General features: G+C 42.1%; 1 protein-coding gene and 1 pseudogene across 2 annotated transcripts in view; one reads left to right on the forward strand and one right to left on the reverse strand.

Moving 5' to 3' along the window:
• Positions 1-17,679, reverse strand: part of CSMD1 (CUB and Sushi multiple domains 1) — a 5,442,057-nt gene that overhangs the window by 5,146,780 nt on the left and 277,598 nt on the right. The gene's annotated exons all lie outside the window — the stretch shown is intronic.
• Positions 1,768-17,679, forward strand: part of LOC138453815 (ubiquitin-like modifier-activating enzyme 1 pseudogene) — a 73,790-nt pseudogene continuing 57,878 nt past the window's right edge.

A 17,679-nucleotide genomic window follows, 5' to 3' on the forward strand; every position in this document is an offset into this window, starting at 1 on the left:
GAGCGCTCCCGCTGGACGGCTCGACAGGGACAGCGGCGAGCCTCGCTCGGCCTCCTCGTCCGGGGCCCCCGGGGTCCTACTGCCTCTCCTGGGTCGCCTCAAGCGTCCCCGCTCCCCCTTGCCTTGGGATGGAGCTGTGGTGTTCAGCGGAGGCCTGCGGATCTCGTTTCCGTCCCGCCTCGCCTAGTGGGTCTCTCCGTTGCGGGCCGCCATCTTGGATGTCGCAGGGGGGGAGTCTCAGGGTGCTTCGTTTTCGGCTTTGCCTGCACCGATTTACTCCGGTATTTCGGTCGGGTACGCTTGAAAGGTTCTATTATGGCTCGGTCAAATTTCAGCCCTGGAGCTTCAATATTTTCGCCGCTATTTCTTGTGCTGCAGGATCATGGGCAGGAGCTCCTTGGAAAGCCGCCTTCACTACATGCGCGCTGGCCACGCCCCCCTCATATTTAACATGATAGCTATGCCTTTCTAAATGCAACTTTTTTTCGGGCAGTTTGGGCCACTGTGCAAGCATCCATACTCAGTCATTCCCTCACTCACATATTTGCTAACTTACTCCCTCATTTTTATGGGATGAGCAAATGATCCCTGTTGTTTCTAGCAGGGAGGTATTGAGGGTATTACGTTTGAGTGGTAGCTTTTTATACTCAAATTGGTGTAATTGTTGCATTCTCTCCAGGCAAATGGAACCTCCATGCAGTGCTATGGATCTTGGTTATGGGGGAACTGTGAACAGGTAGGTCACATCAGTTCAAGTATGATGCCCTTGAATTTGCAAAGAACAACCAGCACAGTTGAGAGCAGGGACGTTTACCTTGAGGGAATGGGTGTCTCAAACCTAAAACGGCACTTGCACAGTGGTAGTCCCGTTCTTTTCACATGACAACTCAGGATAGTAACAGGGTGTGCATCTGTTATTTTGGGCTCTAGTCACAGCAGAGAACCGGTACACAGGTTGGTTGGTACTGAATGAACTGTTTGCAGTCTTAGTGTAGGAAGCTTAGTTATTTCACCCGGTCTTCCTCAGTAACTATTTGCAAGGTGACACAGATTCCACATGAGGACACATAGCCTAATGCAGCTTATTGGCATCCAGTTCTAAAACAATGCTTTGTGATTTTCTGCGCATCTCTGGAAAAAGTGTCAAGTCCATGCACTGATCGCCACAAGGGCACTGTATCGCAACCATCTCACAGTCAAGAAGGAGGCAGACTCGGAGCAACTTTGGGACAACATTCTGTGGGCCACCAAGTCTGGAAAATCTTGAAGTTGTTGGCACCTCCTGGTGGCAGGGAAGAGCAGCAGGCAGAATCAAGCAATGGAAAGCACCCCAGAGGCAGCCTGGGTTGAGCAGTTTGGCAGCCTCTACAAGGCAGCCAGCCAGGCCTCTTGCTTGGACCGTGGCACTGACTCTGGAGGGTCCGGGGAAGGGCACACTGCCCCCCTTGTTCTGACCAGACATGATATTGAGGCTGCCCTATTATCGCAGAAATGGGGGAAAGCACCGGGCCCGGATATAGTCCCGGCAGAGTGGTACAGGCAGGAGGTGGCCATATGGATCCCATATTTGCAAAAGTCCTACAATGTCCTACTGTCAGCCAATAAGGTCCCTTACTCATGGACTCAAGCAATCTTGGTCCCCATCTTTAAGAACGGAGATGAGGGCTTCCAGCTAACTACAGACCCATCTCCCTCCCGGATGCAGAGGGCAAAGTGTTTGCCAAGGTGGTGCTGTGGCACTTAATGGACTGGGACACTTAATGGAGCATGGAGCTGGGGGCTTTGCATCATCTGCAGGCTGGCTTGCAGCATAGTAACAGCACGGTGGACCAAGTACTGAGGCAGTTGATCTTGGACAAGTATGTGGCACTAAAATCAATGAACATATATGCAGAATTTGAAGACTTGAAGACTGTGTTTGACAGTGTGCCCAGAGCAAAATTATGGATTGTGCTGATTAACAAGGGTATCCCAATGGGTATTTTAAGAGGCATACAATCACTTTCTAGCAATGATAGGGCGACAATTAGGTACTCATCAGACGGCAAAACTTCTGCAAGAATCAACATTGAGGTTGTTCCCTTGCACTCATCCTGTTTTGTCTGTTTATCAATGGGGTTATTGACCGCATGGTAGGTGAGCAGAATGATGTCCCATCCCTTGAATGCGAGCCAATACCCATCCTCCTATTTGTGGACAACTCGGTTCTCCTCTCACGGACCCCCCCTCAAAGACAACCCTTCAAAGGTTTTTGTGAGGAAAATGGGCTCCCAATAGACATACAGAAAACACAGTCAATGGTATTCAGCAAAAAACGGGCCAGGAAAATCCCTGTGCTCAAAGTATGTCTGAGTGGTGACATTATCGAAAAGGTAATGAGCTATGACTACCTAGGGGTCTGAGTGAAGGCCAACTGTGTCTGCTTTAACCAGGTAAAATGGGCAGGCCTAAAATTGACTAAGGGTGCTGAGGCTGTACTCAGATTTACGCAGCCCATGGGGCAGGCCAGATTAGTGTCATTTTACAGATCTATATGAACCAGGTTCGGCAGGCAACCCTCTATGGGCCGAGTTCTCGGTCTTGTGCAATTTAGGCATGTTACAGGTGGTGGAATTGATATTTTTTAAGTCCATATTAGGGTAGCCGACCAATGCGCCCAACATCCGGTTTCTGTGAACTGGTCTTATAGGCCATTGGTTTTGCCTGTAGAACAAGGCCAGTATCCCTATGGGCCAGAGTACGGTCAAATGGTCATTTGGATCACTATTGAAGGGCCATTAGGGATTTCTTGACTCACCTGCGAGGGTGTGATCTACCCCGGGCTCGAGCCATAAGAAAGGAGCTGGTTGCAATGGGGATGGAAGAATACTAGCTGCTCCCAGAATGTATCCCAGCACATTTCAAAGTGTTCTTCAAAATGGTTAATGCAGCTATTATGGGAGAGAGAGAACAGAGCAAAATCAGCTAGTTTGGCCCCCTATCTATCTAGGAAATGTTTCCCGGACTTCAAAAGTTATCTGGATACCATGCAGGGGAAGTTAATGAAGGCCCTATATATGAAAATGCATATTGGTATATTACCCTTGGCTAGTCTAAAGCACACCTTAAACCGAAGTAATCCAGGAGAAACTGGCTGTCACCAATTTTTAAGTAATTGCATGTGATAACGATTAAAATGGCCTTGTGTCTTTGTATGGCAGGAGAAAGTGAAATATGTTATTGTATTGGGACCTTTCTATTGCAAACTTGGAAAAAGAGATCCACATTTTTAGCTTCACCAGCAAGAGAACCACTGGTACAGGACCCCTAGCAGGGCCTTTTAAATCTATATTTATATTTATATTTGAATGTCTCTATATTTTAAATTGAATTGTACATGTTGTGTATGAACACATTTTACGTGTATTGCACTGAAACTTTTTTTGGATGTGACTTTTATGATCCACCAGGGTCGAAATAAAGGAATTGATTGATTGATTGATGATATCAGGAGGGTGTCAAAGAGCACTGGGGCGAGCCTGCTCCACTGCCCATCGGGCAAGACCTAAGTTCTTTCCAAAAGATAACTTTTGACCCTCTCGATCATTCACTTTTCTCTGTATTTTACTATATCTTCTGTAGAAGTGGCTTTGTTCATATTTTAAAGGGCTTAGGTGTAGGAAAAACATATCTTTAGTGTAGGCAGATGGAAGAGTGGCCACAGCCTGTCTCTGATAACAGTTAACTCTGTGCTGATATTCAGAGAATTTCAAATAAATCTGTTGGGATCAGGGGTTTACGGGATGGCATGTTGTCCTTGCTTATTTGAAGAACCATTTCCTTTACGTTGTTGAAATAATTAAGGGAATGTTGCTTCCCTCTGATTTCAATTAGTTAGAGGCTTTTGTTTTACTGGCAGATAGTCAAATGTAGAGAAACACCAAGATACTTTATTTCAAATCCAATTAAAAGCACAACCACTTCTGATTGTATTTCTGAGGTTTATTCGCGAGTATTTATGAATATATCCAAATCGTTAATAGTGCAGCCTTTACAGTTCACATTTCAATAGTCTGGGGGAAGGGGGGGGGGGGGGTTCTGCAGTGAGTGCTGTAGCACAGGCTGCTTAGACACATAACTCATTTTGGCAGTTTAGGTATCCCAAGATCAGGGGCCATACTACAGTTGTTACATAGTTAGTTATGAGGATGAACTACCCTCACAAAGTACAGCTTGCAAAGTACACAGGCCTACAGGTCACAATAAACAGCATCACACAGAACGATTCGCACAGCCTATTCACAACTCTTTGCACATAGTGGCATTCATACAACTGAAAAGAAAGGATGGCTTCAGTGCAGCCCATATCAGCAGAGGGTATCTGGCTAGGATGTGTAAGGTGTAACAAACAGAACACAGCTGTGGCTTTCTAGCAAATAGCATCCTCCCACAAAACATAGATGTGGTCATTGTATGATGAGAAGAGAAGTGAACCAAGGCACAAAGTAAGGGGTAATGTCACGTTCAATCACTACATATTCATACCATCTTAAAATGAAAGGATTCATATGTAATCCTTCTCCATTTAGCACTTGATATATTACAGAAGAGTCTATTGTAAATGCCATCTGCAGCCATCATTTGCAGGAAACATTTACATTTTTACAAACGGAGCACGAAAAAAAAGATGAAAGCCAATTTAGCTGGTTCTACTCTTTACTTTTGCACTTAGCTTTGCAAAAGATGAAAATTGCACGCAGAAGACTTAACAGCATGTAAGAGCTTACTTTGGCAGACCACTGCATGCAATTAACAGTGTTTTTATAAAACGAGGGTCCAGTGTGTGGTTAACACATTCACACCTACTTGAGCTGATAGGTTGGGCCTTTGCCCATGGCATTTACATAGATCTGATAAACTGATGTCTGCTCTACAAGAGTACGAAAATGAGTAGTGGCTACCCAGCCTATTGAGCCCCCACACTAGAAAACCAACAGTGATCCCAGTCATGCAAAGGAAACAGGAACAGCCAAGAGATATAATGACTTCAACTTGTGTGGAAACGTGCTCTGAGGGATGGTTATACTATACGAGTGGATGTGAATGTGGGTCAGCAACAACCCAACCAGCAATAGTAAACAGTTTCAACATACATTAATGTTCAATTACGGACCTATAAAAATATATACTTCAATAAAAAAAAATTATACAACTATTATAAAACGCCAGCAAAACCATACACTGTAAAATAAGAAAGCAGGAAGGCATAAGCACTCTTTGTCAGAGGAGAAAACAGGCCATGGCTGCAACAATGTTGTTCCAATCCGCATATCTTTTTGGAACAAGGTGCAAAAGGATCTTCAACACTCTCTAAGGTCCCAAAAGTTAGACTGGGAAGTCAAAGACACTTGAAAGTACCTGATACTAATTTTAGGTGGTTCAACCGTGTTGCACCAGTATTTGAGGTGCTGTAAATGTGGGTCGAACCAGAATCAGTTGAGGTGAGTCATACTGACCCTGACAGCAATCTGGCATCGAGTTGGTTTCTCATTGTGGTTCTAAGGCAGCATTCAAGGGATGCAGCTTGGATGGCTCACCTTGGTCAGTTTCCTTCGTAATTGTGCTCGACGCACGTGACTAAATTGGCACAATTTGACATTTTGTTTCATTTAAGCCATGTGTAAAAATATTTGTCTTTTGCTTCCATTACGGAATTCCGTTTTCAACCTGGTAACTAGCCCTGAATTATTGATAGGGCTGGCCTGAACTGATTTAAAGTATCTCTCACTCGCCCTTAACCTCTAGAGGGAATTAAAATAAATCATTTTTAGCATATTTTTCCCTTCTTTGCATACCACCTATAAAGTACTTTGCCTGTGTTTAAAATCATCCCTGTTGCTCTCAGCTGGCTAGGGGGGAACTGAATTTGTATTGTACTGTGATTGTATTCCTGAAGACTGTGTGTGTAACTTCCACCTCCTTACATTGCATAGAGGGGCGGAGAATTGCCAAAAGGGGAAAAGTGATTATATTATGTTTTGCTGAAATCATATCAAGGTTATTCCTGTGTTGCTTCTTTTCCACCTTGCATTTCCTTGTACCATATAAAGCATTCTCAGCTACCTTATCCTCTATACTACTCCTAAGTAATTAAACCAGTGTGCTAGTATAACATCATCCATTGTTGATCACTCACTGTCATATGTCTAAGTGTGATATCAAATATTAATTTATTATAAAAGTGTGATATATATCTATTGTTTAATTTTTCAAATAAACCTTTTTAATTTGCAAAACAAACCTACTTCTTGGCTCAGTGGGGTCAGGGAGATTCTAAGAGAGGGGCGTTATATAAGGGTTTATCATCCAGAGTATAACTTGTCATAAAAATATATAAATAAGGGCTTCCCTTCGGCGTCCCAGACAAGGCACTGACTTAGTGGGAATGCTTGATTGGAGTCATTAACACAGCAAAGTTTGAATGAGTGCTTAAGGCAGCAACAGTGGGTATCTTTGGTTGCAAAGTGTTAAACATGTTCTGAAGGTGACTCAAATTGGTTCAAAAGGCAAGAAAATAGTATCCTGTCTCTTCTGGCTTTCAGGGTACTGTGAGCCCCACAACATGGGGCTGCAGGACATGGTGAGTCTCTGTTCTCTCCACTTAGGGAGGTTTGCAAGAAGAGTGGTAGGCCTAGGTCCTCAGCCAGATTCATCCCCAATGTGCCCTGGGAGTGGGTAGGGAGAAGAACTTGCTTATGCCTTGGAGCACTCCTTCTTCACCTCTGTGGCTAATGGCCTTGGAAAGATCAACTATCCCAAAAGAGGAACAAACAAATTATTTCTTAAGTCTTTGAATGTTCAAATGTGAATCAAAGACCAAGTGGGTGAATCTCTATTTTATAGGCTAAATGCCTTATATGAGGTTGGGGGAATGCAAGCCTGCATAAGAGATCCAATCCTTGTTCTTGTGTCAAATGTCCCTTGCCTTCTGATCGCATACCGAGAGTACCTTGTTCCAAAGGAAATGACCCAGAGAGGAATGAAAACAATTCTAACAGAAAAGTAAGATGGAAGGCCCCTTCCCCGAACACACGTGTTATTCCATGACTGTCCAACTCCACCCCTTTCTAAGCCTGCTGCTTCAAAGACTCTCTGGTGGGAAGCCGTCTATGGTGATGGAGGCCTTTGTTATGGAATTGACCTATTGACAAAATGTTCAAAGTTCACAATACCCTTGATTGCCACTGGGCTGTGGCCCATGATTCCTGTAACAAACAGGCATTACATTATGTCATAAACTCGTCCCACTCAATTTCAGCTATATGTGCATTCTAAGTTTGGCAGGAGAAAACAAAATACATCTAAGTTGGCCATTTCAGGGAGGTGTCCCAGGATAGCATCTGTAAAAGAAAGAGCAGAACAATACCAGCAGTTTGCAAGATTGTGAACAACCAAAGTGGGCAATCAAATTGTGACATACAGCTGGTGATGGGGCAATTATTATCACAAAGAAGCTGTTACATGTCAATACAGGGTGTAGCGTCACTTGAAAGGCACAACCAAATGGCAAATTGAGTAGCCTGAAACCCATAATCAAGGACTCAAGGAACACCAAAATGGCACAGCTATTGGACAGATCACAATTTCTTTAAGGTATTTTAGCCCATACATATACCTCTTCATCAATGATGTCATGCCAATCCACCTGATTTTAGCCTATAACCTGCTACAGCCAATGGATTGCTTTGTTCTGAGAAATGACCACCAATTGCTGATGGAATCTGTGAAAGCATTGCAGAGTTTCTTATGGCATCTCATGAGGTTATTTTCTTCTGAAGCCAAAGTTTGCCTCTATAATTAAGGGAGATAATTCCAACATTTATTCAAACTGAGATCTAATCACAGAAAGATGTTACTTTTAAACCCCTGGAGGAGCCTTGGGCGTTGTTTTAGTCACGGAAATGTTGCCTTCCACAAAAAACAATTTTGTGTGGGGGGAGGTAAAATGGTTCTGTCTTCTATCAGAACACACTTATCACTGAATCATTAATATGTATTTCATAGGCAAACCAATACACTGGCTCACTGACCTGCTATTAATGCCAGGAGAATTGGTTTGCCTTTCAACCATCCAGAAGACATCATAAAGTGCAGGATGGATTTTCGGATTAGCTGCTGGTCCAGACACAGTCCTTTAGTTGTAAAGCAAGTTTCAGAAAGAAAATGTTGATTTTTCCTCATCAGGAGCTGTTTTTGGACAAACCTTGCAAGCGCAGGAGTTTTTCAATTAGAAACAACAATCTGTTCTGGGAGTCCCGATCATTACCTTCCTCTTTTTAATGGTATTATGACTTAGAAAATAGATGAGAGGAGCACAGAAGCAGCTCCGCCTCTGTTACAAAGCTGTTTATGAAGTATCGTTTTTCCAACCACCAGCACTTCTGGAGAACACTGGCACCTGTAATCATTGATGGGAGTAGACAAAAAGATGTAGAGTTTCCCCACTGTGCAACACTGTACACCCACAGTCCAAAATCCATAAACTCCAAATACCACATCTATTTTCACTGCATGCCATCACCAGTATCAAATGCAGTAGCAAAATATCTCCCCTGGACTAGTCCACTTTTCTCATCATGTTCAATGTCGGCCTGTGCAGCACAATCTCCAAGGCACATACCACACTGCCATTAGTTTCTGCAGGCAAAAGGGCTGATGTATCAACAGTGCTTGCAGGGCAGTCCACAGTCAGAAGCAACAGAGTTCAAAGCAGGGAAACCATGCTGGTGATCATCAGCTTGCCTACACACATCAAATCAACAGCCACATCTCCACCATTCTTATCTACCCATTTATTTTCAAATTCAATGCTAAAACCATTTCAAAATCATGACAAAGTAGTTGTATACTGAACCATCATCAAATACGCTTGCTCTTTTCTGTTTTCTGTTTGAAAAATTAACCAAAGTTTCTAATACAATTGGAACACTTTGACACATTCACAAACCCCATAAAAATCCCCACATAGTTCCTTAGTCATTCCTACAACAGTACAATGCCACATCTGATCTATTTCATACATGTGTCATGTGGTATGTTACCATTAAGAATGACTTTTGAGTTGAGGCTGACTTCTAGGCTTTAGGCCTTGATGGTAAGGGTCAATAAAATACCTATGTTGAGTTGTTACATTGATGGAAGGGGTATTCATTATGTGTTTCTGATTGAGAACCAGCAATTCAGCTTTGATCCAATAACGTTTATGCATCGCCATATCTCCATTACTTTGTGGACGACAGGTACCTTTCTATTATTATTTTATCATTTTGCTGATTCTAAGGAACAGCTCAGCATTGGAAGCATAGCAAACTAGATGAAGCTGTGGTCAGCTTTGTCTTTGAGGATGAAATGCATCAATATTAGTTTTACATAGTATTGATACTTAGACATCAATTACCATAGTATAAGTAGGAGAACCCCCACTGGAGCTCTTGAAGAATGAAGACCTTTCTCTGGTAATGTTGATGGCGTATCTAAGGTCACGTAACAGCTTCTATGTTCATGAGAAAGTGTCCATTCGTTCACATAGAAGTATGGCCATATTTGTAAGTAAACCATGTCCGATTAATGTGAAACTGGTGACAGCTCTATTTATCTCCCCATGGCTGGAGTTCTGTTGAATTGTTTTCAACAGCATTTGTTAGTGGGAACACTTTCATTCATCATGTATTGTCTTGATATGACACATGTGTTTCTTAGCGACTTTAAAATATATGTTCTGACTTCAAGATGCTTGGTCTGCCAAGTTTCAAGGACTAACAAAGGACAATAGTATCCAATTTTCAGACCAAAACTAGTCACTCAATTCAACATGAAAATTCAGCAGCTTGCACTAAGCATGTTGGACACATTGAGACCTGTGCTTCTTTGCAACCCCCTCTCCCTCCCTGTGTAATTTCATCTGTACCAGATAGCAAGGTTGACATTTTTACTATTGCACTGATTGATCAAAGTCAACAGTTTGGTTTGGTGAAGGCTGTACCTCATCTCTTTATTAAACTTCTGAAAAACCTTAAACTAACTCACATCCTGTCTTGCAAGTACCTAAACCTCTGTTCTCTTATATTTACTGTAGGTATTGTTAGCTATTGAAGTATTGAACCTTGGAGATTCAAGGTACCACTGATCTCTCAGGGTTTGCAACTATCAAATACAATTTTAATTCTGGTATGTGTGTTTTCATAGGACCCACTGATTCCATTAAAGCCTCCAGGATCATATCAGGCATGGTCTCCATGGTCAAGATGCAGTAGAATGAAGAAGGGGCATCAGAGCATCACAAATACAAACGTTTGAAAATCTGTCTTGTTTTCACCAAGCGGTCTATAATGGACTACCAACCTTGTGAGAAATAAAGCAAGAATGATATGATAAGATATGATAGGTTATTTATAATGTGCTTAATACCCAGAGGTTTCTAAGCGCGGACCCGGGGATCGACCCTGTGGTGCTCTGTGTCGTCTTGCTTCCAAGTCAAGCACGTTGCCCCTGAGCTATCCTCCTGAGCCTAAAGAATTGTTTTCTATTGCATTGTGTCAAATTAGTTTGTATTCTGTTTATATTATCATATGTGTACTGAGCATCTCCATTGATAAAAGTGATTCTAATATGTTTCTTCCAATATTAATATGTTGTGTTTCTATTTTTTCCATAATGTCTTTCCCAATTACAGCACTGATTTCTGTCTATGTGATTTCTTTGGATGGTAAAACCATGTGCCTTATACTCAATATTTAGCAACTTGAGATGGATCCTTTATGCTAGATTCAAGTAAATGCTATCACTTCAACTCTTGAAAAATGTGCATGCCTAATTTGGGATACCTGATGCATAAATGAGATCTGAATAAGTACAAAGCAAATTAATTTTCTGCTACGCTAAAACATATTTTATTCTGTCTATTTTACTTCGTACATTAAAGGGAATTACCTATGTTTCCAAACATACACACATATTTCCAATTAGCTTTTCCATACAGATGTTATATTTAAAAAAAAAATCAATAATAGTGTTTGAGTACAAGACAGAACATGTTACTTCTATTAACATTAAACACACAGAGTGATCAGTGTTCCAGTATGCAATATATGGTAAGGCTAGCAGGTAGTTTAATATAGCTGAGTTTTGGGATCATTTAACAATGTAGTCGTATCAGTTTGGTGTATTGGAATGAGAGCCCCATAGTTAGCCATATTTGCTGTGTACGTGTTACAAACGTACTGGTGTTTAATTGCAAGCCAAGCACAAGCAGTAAAATAAAAAATAGATCTGTATAAAGGGCCCAGATACTTCCACTAAATGACTTCCACTTAATACAGTAGGTAACTATTAGCAAATCCAGTTGCGTGTAGGCCATTCTGAAAAAAGATGTTCCATAATTTCAGCTTGTAAGATATTCATAATATCAGACAGTGACAAATGCAATACATTGCGAGTTGAAAATAAGTAATATTAATGGATTCATTGGCTTGCAAAGGAAATTAATTGCAGTAGAGACATACCTCATTACGAATCAGGCGTTAAGGGCTTAACGGCGCGGTAAACGGCGCCGACCCTTAACGCCTGATTACAAGGTTCCTTAGCGCCATGGTGATATTAACGCCTGCTTATTGCAGGCGTTACAATCCATGGCGCTAAGGGACCATGGTGCTAATTACGCCACCGTAATTTACGGTGGCGTAATTAGCGCCTTCCCCACTCCCATTATGCCCTATGGGGCAAAAATGGGAATGGGGAAGGGTAAAATGGGAAATGGGGATTTACCGCCCCACCCACCTTGGAATGGGGCGGTAAATCCGCCATCCACCATGGTGTAAACTTAGTTTACACCATGGTGGTAAGGGTACGACCCAGGCGGTAACTTACCGCCTGGGTCGTAATGAGGCCCAAGAGCTAGAATATCTTTAAAGTTAAGAACAAAGTATAATTTCTCCTTTGTTCCAGGTTACCAAGCTTCACATTAATTATTTTAATTCTGTAATGTGGTTCAGTTTACATAATAAACTTTACACATGACAACATATATAAAAGATAAAAAGAGAAAAATATAAAATACGCAATGTACAATAAGTAATAAAAACAGAAAGGAGACACAAAACAAGCAATATAAACCAATAGAGTCTAAACACCCCGCACAATTGTTATAAATAATACAAGTGTAACTTCAAGAACCTCTTACTGGCCTATACTTAATTTGGAGATACCCCAAATCTTTACAATGATATACCCAGTTTTATTTCTACCTTCAACCAGATGTTATAGAGAGCAGTTAACAGACGCATGCTCTCAGTATTAGTACAATGTATCCAAAAGGAACTCTCCTCAATCATGTCCCAGTTATCCACATATTTGGCAACATGGTTTTTAATTACATCCGCCATAGTGCGGCATTCAGTCAGCACATGTTTGGCCATCTCAGGGATTTCCTGGAGATTACAAAGACGGCAATACCGTAGTTCCACTGGGACTTTGTCTATCACCCCCGTGTTTGATTTGGTGGGGAGCTGTTCCAACCTTAAAAGAAGAATACATCATCTTGGTATCTTAGAGGGACACACATTCAGATATTTCTGTGGGCTCTTAAATGTATAACGCCTGAACTGTATAGATTGGTACTTTTTTAGCCTATGGAGGTGATTGAAATTCTCCAGCCAGTCCCATAAATCTTCCCTTCTCCGTAAAGCATTCTGCATTATCTCTGAGAAGCACCCTGCTCGTTGGTTCCAACCTATATCTTTCAAAAATGTTTCCATATGAATATTCCATAGGCAGGTGGTACTTTCTTCACTCAGTTCTTGATGGACTGCAGTAAGTAATGCATTATCTAATCCACAAGTCATTTTTAGATATAGCCCAGACCTCTTTTTCATAACAAGTGCCTTAAGGGAAATCAATTCTTATTCAAGCCTTGTGAGGGCCATAGGAATGCAAGCAGGGAGGCCTAACATCCTCTGCCAAAATTTCCCCTCAATAACCTGCAGCTTCCAGGCCATATCATCATGGAGGTAAATACTTGAATATAAAGTTGGCGGGTTCCCCACAGTGTATAGCCTCCCTGCTTTATAGTAAAGCTTTTAAATAATGCAGTGAGCTGTGTTCCTTTGATGGCGCGATTTCGCTTACATATGGTAAAATTACTGCTAGGTTCGAAATCAATTCCAAGATATCTATAACGCGGTGCAGACAGGATTTCAACATTACCAACAGATAGCTCAACACACACCGTTTTCTTACTAGTATATCTTATGACTTGAGTTTTCTCCAAATTAATAGTAAGACCATTTCTTTCGGAGTACTCCCAGAGTGCAAGGGCAGATCTGCGTAACCCACTGATGGTATGATTGAATATGACTAGATTGTCTGCATAAGCTAGAACCAGACAGGGAGCTTTGCCAATCCTAGGACGACAGTCGTTAGCTAAAGATATTACAGCAGGTATGTCGTGGACATATAAATTGTACGCAAGTGGGGCAGTAACGCACCCCTGTTTGACCCCTCTAGTCTGCGGGATCTCTTCAGTCGTAGGGCCTTCCTGATCTAACTTCAATCTCACAGTGGTATTGTCATGTAACAATCTAAGCTAGAAAAGAAGATCAACAGGACAACCCATCATCTTAAGCTTCAGCCACAGTTTAGATCTAGGGATGGAATCAAATGCAGACTTAAAATCAATGTACAATGCGTACAAGGGGGGATGCCCACTTTTCTGTGCTCTAGTTTGCATGATATCCATAACTAAAATGTTATTTACAGTGGAATAACCCTTTCTAAATCCACTTTGGAACATAGAGAGGATGTTAACCTGGTCCACCCATACCTGCAGTTTTTTAAGGATTAGAGAGGCAAATAACTTTCCTGTTGTGTCAAGCATAGAGAGAAGCCTATAGTTATTTGGATCAAAGCGATTTCCCTTTTTAAACACCAGGATTAAAACCACTGTTTGCCAAGTATACAGGACTTTGCCTTCAGCTAGAATCTTCTTGAACAGGATGGTAAGCAATGAAGGCCAAAATTCAGGCTGGCACTTCATAACAATGTTAGCCAGCCCATTGGGCCCAGGAGCTTTAATCTTGGTCAAAAGATATATCGATAGTGGTCTTAAATGGAGCCTTCCCCATTGGTGTAGTTCCCTCTAGGGAAGCAGTGGCATTACGATGTTTGAGAAACCTTAGCCAACTGCCCTATCTTGGTCCCCTTGCCTCACTGAGGAGTGACCAAATCTCCCGAGACATTCTGGAGCAGATGGTCTGATCTTGCTTTTGCCAAGATTTAATTTGTTCATCACTTCTCTTGGCCTTGATCATTGCTCGATATCTATTCTTAATTTTCCTGATCGTCATCAGATGAAGCCCTAAAGGCATGCAAGATTTCTTGGTCAATATATCTAAATGATCAAGCGTTGGCCTGCCAAGATGGGCCCATGCCCAGTTGCTTACACCATGGTTATGAATCTGGGACTCTCAATGGGTGGTTTAGACCAATAATCAAATCAAAACACAGTTCAGACTAATACTGAGAACAGGCTTCCAACATTAAAGGACCCTAAACACTGTACATCTGAGCAAAAAGGCCTTCTCTAGGACAGCCGAAGACATTGAAACAGACACAGTATCAAAATCTCAACGCCAATACTTGCCAACCTCTCTCTGAACTGAATAACACAGGCTCTAATGTACGGGTTATTAAACCCAAAGCGTAAGTTACAACCCCCACAAAACATGCAATCAGACACAATTTCCATGTTGTTCCATGTTTAATGTTTTCTGGTTGTTATGCTGTAAAGCGCTTTGGTGTAAAGCACTATATAAATAATAAAATACAAATACAAATACAATCCGTACAGTCAAAAAAATCTTAAAGGAAATGACTTTGACACCAAGTTTTGATCTCAAAGCACTTAAGAAAGCTTTCTTATTTGAGTTTTTGTTGCCATGGGTCAGGCCTTTGCAAGTACAGATCAAATTCAATTGTCTCCTGTCTTCCAATGGGTCCGTCCTGGAACAGACTATGGGCCTCATTACACAGTAGGCGGTAACCATGGCGCTACTAGCGCCATGGTTGCTGCTGGTATTTTACTGTGTCCGCCTTGGTGGATGGCGGAATTACCGCCCTACTCCAAGGTGAGCGGGGCCGGTAATTCCCCCTTCACCAAGGCACTTCCCCATTCCCATTTTTGCCCCCATAGGGCATAATGGGAATGGGGAAGGCGCTAATTACGGTACCGCAAATTGCAGTACCGTAATTAGCACCAAGGTCCCTTTGCGGCACCCTACTTTAACGGCTGGTAAAACCAGCGGTTAAGGTCGGGTCCCGCAAAGGGAACTCGTGGTAAGGTGGTAAGGGTTTAACGGTACCGCTGCCCTTTCCGGTACCGGTAAACCCTTACCGCATACCGTGTAATGAGGCCCTATATCTTTGGATAAGGCCTCACCTGATATCTGTGGCTTTGGCTTAGGCACTGCCAATTGGGCTGAGATAGATGGTAATAATGAAAACGGCACTGGCAGGGCACCCAGGGCTGGAGCAACACCTTGGGGTGCAGGGGATGAGTTCATATGGTACACCTCTTTGGGCGGGAGGGCCTTGTCAACAATCTGCGCTGACGCCAGAGCCTCCTGGGTGCTGGGGCCAACAGCCCCCTTAAGCCCTGGGTCACACCAGGACACAGCTATCCCAGTCAGGAAGACCTCCCCGGTGTAAATCACATCTGCCCCCAAGACAACACCTATGCCACACTTGGCCCGGATCGCCTCTGCTCTTGCCCAGTTGAAAACGTTATTAACTGTAATCACTGCAGGTTGACTATCACTCTGAATAGTCTTACGGTCTTCAGAGAACTCTGGTGGGGGGCTGCCATTCCATTATCCCCCCGGTTTAAAAGGGGCATAGGTACCATGTCACCAGATGGGCACTGGATCCTTGAGGTCAATTTGTCTATAATTCCTAGGCAAATTTTGCGCATGCCCATTTCAGTGGTTATCATGGTCCTGAGATCTTCGAACAGATTTTTCAGGCTTGACAGCCTCTGCAAAATATGTTCCAGAACGACATGCTGCTTTGACCCTTGCTTTTGCTGCTGCTGGCCTTCCAGCCCCAGAAAGCTATCTGACTGCACCCAGGCTCCCTCTGTGAGTATTGTGGAATATGGAACAGCATTATATGGTCAATTCTTTAAAATAAAAAAGAAAACATCAGAAGGGTTGTCAGCTCAGACAGATTGCCCATGCTGTTTCTGAGCCACGGATTAAGTCACAACAATATTTTGACATAGGGGGTCATTACGAGTCGGGCGGTAAGGGATACCGGGCACCGGTAAGGAGACCAGTGCCGGTAATCCCTTACCCCCCGATTCCGAGGTCCCTTGGAGGGAACCGTAAGGAACGTGTGGTCTGACCAGGGCGCTAATAACGAGCTTGCCATTCGCGAGCCCGTTATTAGCGCCCTCCCCATTCCAATTGAGCCCTATGGGGGCTCAAATGGGAATGGGGAATGGTTTGTTCAATGGGGACTTAACAGTCCCGCCAGGGTCAGAATGCACTGGTAAGTCCCCATTGAACAAGACCGGACTCGGACACGATTGGGCTTAAATCTGTTCGCTCTAAACGTTTTAGCTAAACAGGAAAATTGGTGCTAAATTCGTCTGCTAAATTTCTTTGCAAAAGGGCAACATTTTGATTACTGTACATGTTAAACTCTTCCTCAATTTTATGCACAGGCGGTTACAAAAAACATGACATTCAAAGAGTAAAACACGACCTTGCACTTGCTAGGAGAATGTTTATGGGAAGCACTCTCTGTTCTTAGGATTAATGCATAGGCAAAGCAAAGAGTTTCAGAATGCTTTCTGAGCCCAAAACAAAAGTGAGATCAAAACTGCTTGCCTCTTTTTAAGGAATAGAGAAAAAGTAATGTAAACTCAAAGAATACAAGGCATCAAGTAACTCTATTTACATTGCAATCATGCATTATGGGGGAATGTTATTTCATATTAGTAATTACTGAGACTGAAAATCATGTCTTTCTACTAAGTTTCCTGCAAGCAAACGCATCAAGATTAACACCCCTAAAGCTTCCCACATTTGCTTTTTCACAGATATGATGCTAATTCCACCAATGGCTGTTATTTAATATAAAGACAAATATGATCTGTGCCGTATATTGTACTTTCTCTGTCATTTAAATTCTACATTATATATCTAGAGTCCAATAGTGATGTCAATGCGCATTCAACTTTAAATTATTATTTGGCAACCTATTAAACAAATATCTGTATTCACATTGTAAACATTTTGAATGTAATATTTCAATATTGGTCATTTTCTAATAGAATGTATTAACATTATGCAGGCAGGGAATTCTTCTTATGGATTCGAAATCCAATACATGTTTGAAATAAAATCTACCCCTTTGCAGACACCTCAACCAGATATTGTGTCTTCTTGGTTCTTGTGGCCATCTCAAAAAATATTCTTTATGATGAACACTTCTTAATGTGAATCTCCACATACAACTATGTTTTGTTAAAGAAGAGCACATTGTGTTGTTTGTTAAAAAGATGTCTGTGACCATTGGCATTATTAAACATCCTCATATTCAGTACCCTACATATTGTTCCTTGTGTCTAAGTGTCTCTCTTATTGT

Source organism: Ambystoma mexicanum, chromosome 4p (assembly GCF_040938575.1).
Source record: "Ambystoma mexicanum isolate Mex_15411 chromosome 4p, UKY_AmexF1_1, whole genome shotgun sequence".
Classification (NCBI taxonomy): Eukaryota; Metazoa; Chordata; class Amphibia; order Caudata; family Ambystomatidae; genus Ambystoma; species Ambystoma mexicanum.